Below are 4,670 nucleotides of genomic sequence, written 5' to 3' on the forward strand. Positions count from 1 at the left end.
CTTTCCTCCCCAACTTGCTTCATGGTCATGATGTTTGTGCAGGAATAGAAACCCTGACTAAGACAGACTCCATTTTAGAGAACCTGACCCAAGTTTGAACTCAGGTAAACTAACGGGCCAGTACCTAACATTAGTTTCCAAGTTACCCCCACAACATAACCCAAACCTAGCTCCAGTCTCTAGGCTCACCTCCAACAAGACCTGCATCTCCAGGTTACAGCCCCGCGTCTCCCAGTTGTTCCCCTAACAGATCTACATCCACAAGTTACAAACCCACCCCCTGCCTAATAACCACCAATATAATGGGAAATAGAAATTAACTTTACGCTTTGACTCCCAGCACCAGCCAATTAGGCTAAAGGTCATAGTAGCTTTCCAATTAGATGCTTGCACACTCACCCCCTGCTTGCTGCTTACTTTAAAGACTTGCCCCATAGATACCTGAGGCTCCTCTGTCCAACAGAAACTATTCTGCATGTTGGTGATGAGCTGAGGGACCAGAGGAGAATAAAGATCGTGCTGTGAGCTGCATTGGATCAGCTCCCATCTGTTTGGGGCAGGGGGCGTGTGCATTGGTCCAGCTCCTATCTGTTTGGGGAGGAAAGGGGGAGGGAGTGGGGCAGGGGGGAGAGGGGGGTCCTCTTACACTTCCCTAGCAATACAGTCCCACTTTCTCAAGTCCTGTTTGTGAATTACTTGGAAGCTAAATAAAAATTGAGCTTAAGTAAGCATAAATACAATCTATTACAACGTCCCAAGAAAGCCTGTGCTCCTTTTAGACCTTTGAGTGGTTACATAGCATAAAGGTGCTGCCTAAGAAGGATGCCTAGCACAGTGCCTTGTTGTTTGAACTGTACTGGGTTAGGTTTAGTGCCTCATCCTAGCACTGGGGGTGAAGAAAAGGGCTGGAGAGTTTGCTGCCAATGTTGGCTACCTAGAGAGTTCTAGGACAGCCAGAACTACAGGCCTCAACAGGGATCTGAGTGTTTTAAAGTCTACTTTAAACCTTGGCCTGAAATGAGGAGTTATGGTGTATACTCCTACACTCTGGTTGGTCAATAGTAAGGGCATGCCGGGCAGTGGTGGCACACGCCTTTAATCCCAGCACTTGGGAGGCAGAGACAGGCAGATTTCTAAGTTCAAGGCCAGCCTGGTCAACAGAGTGAGTTTGAAGACAGCCAGGGCTACACAGAGAAACCCTGTCTCAGAAAACCTAAACAACAACAAAAAATAGTAAGGGCATCTATTATATATCACCCAAGGCTGCAGACCCAATATCTAAAGATGTGTGCCACCACAACCAGATCCTATTTTTTAGTTTAGGAAGAAAAGGAGGGAGAGGAAGAGAAAGAAGGAGGAAGAGAAGAGGAGAAAGAGAAGGGGAAGGGGAAGAAGAAGGAGGAGGAGGAGGAGAGGAGGAAGAAGAGGAAGAGGAGGAAGAGGAGAAGAAGCAGAAGCAGCAGCTGCTGTTGCTGCTGCAATGTTGAAAGGCTACCTGAGACTGTAACCTTATTTGACAGTACAGTCTGTGTAGAAGTTATCTGGGTAAGAAGTCAGGCTGAGGTGGGTGGGGGAGAGATGGCTCAGTGGCTAAGAGCACTGACTGTTCTTCCAGAGGTCCCGAGTTCAATTCCCAGCAACCACATGGTGGCTCAAAACCATCTATAATGGGATCTGATGCCCTCTTCTGGTGTGTCTGAAGACAGCTACAGTATACTTACATACATAAAAAATAAATAAATATACCTTAAAAAAAAAAAAAAGAAGTCAGGTTGGCACAATGTGACTCCTAACCCTAATTCAATGACTGTGCTGCTGCTTCTTCTTCTTCTTTTTTTTTTTTCCCTTTTTGGTTTTTTCTGTAGACCAGGCTAGCCTCAAACTCAGATGTCCGCCTGCCTCTGCCTCCAAAGTGCTGGGATTAAAGGCGTAAGCCACCACTGCCCGGCATGACTGTACTTCTTTAAGGATATTGGCAGAGGCACGTGGATCTCTATGAATTCAGTGCAAGCTTGGTCTACAGAGTAAGTTCTAGGACAGCTAGGGCTACAAAGAGATACCCTGTCTCAAAAAGCAAAAACAAACAGACAAAAGGATATTGACCACAGACATGAAGAAGATACCTCTGTGCCAGGGAGGGCAATAAGTCCACTAAGGGGAAAATTGAGACATGAGGTTTTCGCAGCCATGAAATGTTAGGTTACAAAGCAAGGAAAGAATCTCAGAGCCTTGAGAAGAATCACCAATTGGCACACCTTGATTTCTACTCTGGAGCTGTGAGAGAACAGTTCTCTGTAGTTTCAAACCTTCCAACTCATTAACAGCAGCCTAGGAACTAATACAGACCCTATGGACGGACAGATCAATTTGTGTGTCTAACATACCAGGGCTGTATCTCCAGAACAGGAAAAAATAAATAAATAGAAAGAAAGGGAGGTAACCGTGTGTGTAGACACACACACACACACACACACACACACACATTTTCCGTTACATTCTTATCAGCTAATGACTTTTCATCTTGAAATTCTAGGGTCTGACTTGTGTGAGCTTAAGCTTAAGTAGTTTTGGGGGGTTTTTGAGATGAAGTTTCTCCATGTAGCCCTAACAGTCCTGGAACTCTCTCTATATATAGACCAGACTGCCTTTGAACTCACAGAGATCCACCTGCCTCTGCCTCCCAAGTGCTAGGACTAAAGCTGTTTGCCATCACCACCACTCGGCAGCAAGTGTTTATTTATTTTTTAAAGAAAGCTTTTTTTAAAAAAAAGATTTATCTATTTATTTATATGTAAGTACACTGTAGCTGTCTTCACATACACCAGAAGAGGGTGTCAGATCTCATTACAGATGGTTGTGAGCCACCATGTGGTTGCTGGGATTTGAACTCAGGACCTTCAGAAGAGCAGTCAGTGTTCTTAGCCACTGAGCCATCTCTCCAGCCCTATTTTTTTTTGTTTGTTTGTTTGTTTGTTTTTCGAGACAGGATTCCTCTGTATAGCCCTGGCTTGTCCTGGAACTCACTCTGTAGACCAAGCTGGTCTCGAACACAGAAATCCGCCTGCCTCCGCCTCCCAAGTGCTGGGATTAAAGGCATGCGCCACCACTGTCCGTCAAGTGGAAATTTTAATATATATATACATATATATATGACTAATTTAATATTTATTTTATATATGAACTAATTTGATATCAAATTAGGTAAGTAGGTAGGTAACATGATGGGTTAGGAAACTGAGGCACAGATATCTTACTCAAACCTCTTTAGGTGGCTAGAGGGAGAAATAGCATAGGAATTACTAAAACATTTTCATACAAGGTATAACATACTTTGAGGCTACTCCCCTCCAAACCTTGAACTTTTAATAATTGGTTTATTTATTTATGTGTGAGAGTGTTTTGTCTGTATACCGCATGCAGGCCTGGTTTCTACAGTGCATGAGTATAGGGTTATTTGTCTGGAGTCTTATCCACTGCAGGGCATGGCCACTGGGGAGTAAGGATTCCAGGAGTTGACTGAGCTTACCCCACACCATTGCCCTGAGGGTGTTGGGCTATAGGGAAGCCTTGAGGGGTGGGGAAGTGTAGTCTGACACACAGGACAGCCAGAGCTGGCTGGGGACCTCCCCCCACCCCCCCCCCACCCCCCGCCTGTGACGAGGCTCGAGCTGTCTGGTTCTTAGGCTCTCAGACACCCATGCGCTGCTGGGAGCCTTGAAGAACAGAGTAGGGGCCTTCAGGCTGTTTGTAGCTCAGGGCCCAGGGGGAGAATCGTGGGCGGCAGGCTTCAGCTTGGTAGTGGTTGTGGCTGGGAGACCAGAGAGGCCTTCTGCAGGACATTAGATGGCTGTGCTCTAGGCGAAGGTTGTCTCCATGACTCCCCATGGTGGATCTCGATGAAAAGAGGCAGTTCATGGGTTTAAGGCATTTATTGCCCTGGTGAAAAGTGGATGAGTAAAACCACACACCACTTCTCAGGGTGGGCCTGAGATTAACTACCCTTTGCAGGGAGGAATGTCTGAGAAGGCAAGCTTTTGGAGGTCTGTCTTGAGCTCATGTGTCCTCAGGTCACATCCTCTACCTGTGGAGGGGCTTGGGGCACTGCCTTAGGTAACTGATGGCCACAAATCTATGGGAGGCTGCGGCTAGTGACAGGGGCCTGGCGCTCGGCAACAGGCAAAACACTTTCAGGGTTTCCAGGATTTTGAGCCTTGCTACCTTTCAGGGTCCCACACAGGAGGTCCTGGGTGAGACCCTTACTTACTACCTATGCACCAAATTTCTTGAAATCTGTAATTCATTTTGGTGGCATTCCAGATGTGAGACTTTGGGAAGGTTATTTGATTTTGAAAAATACTGCATAGGCTGGTGAGATGGCTCAGCAGGTAAGAACACCAACTGCTCTTACGAAGGTCCTGAGTTCAAATCCCAGTAACCACCCATAATGAGATCTGACCCCCTCTTCTGGTGTGTCTGAGGACAGCTACAGTGTACTTACATATTACAATAAATAAATCTAAAAAAAAAAAAAAAAGGAAAAAGAGAAAAATACTGGATAACTTTTGGGGTCTCTGAGTTTAATAACGAAGACTCCGAGACGTCCGTATGGTATAAGGCTGTTGGCCTGCTTGCAGTCCCTTAGCTAACTTAAGTCATGGCGTCTCTTCACG

This window comes from Mastomys coucha, unplaced genomic scaffold, assembly GCF_008632895.1.
Source record: "Mastomys coucha isolate ucsf_1 unplaced genomic scaffold, UCSF_Mcou_1 pScaffold19, whole genome shotgun sequence".
NCBI classification, from domain to species: Eukaryota; Metazoa; Chordata; class Mammalia; order Rodentia; family Muridae; genus Mastomys; species Mastomys coucha.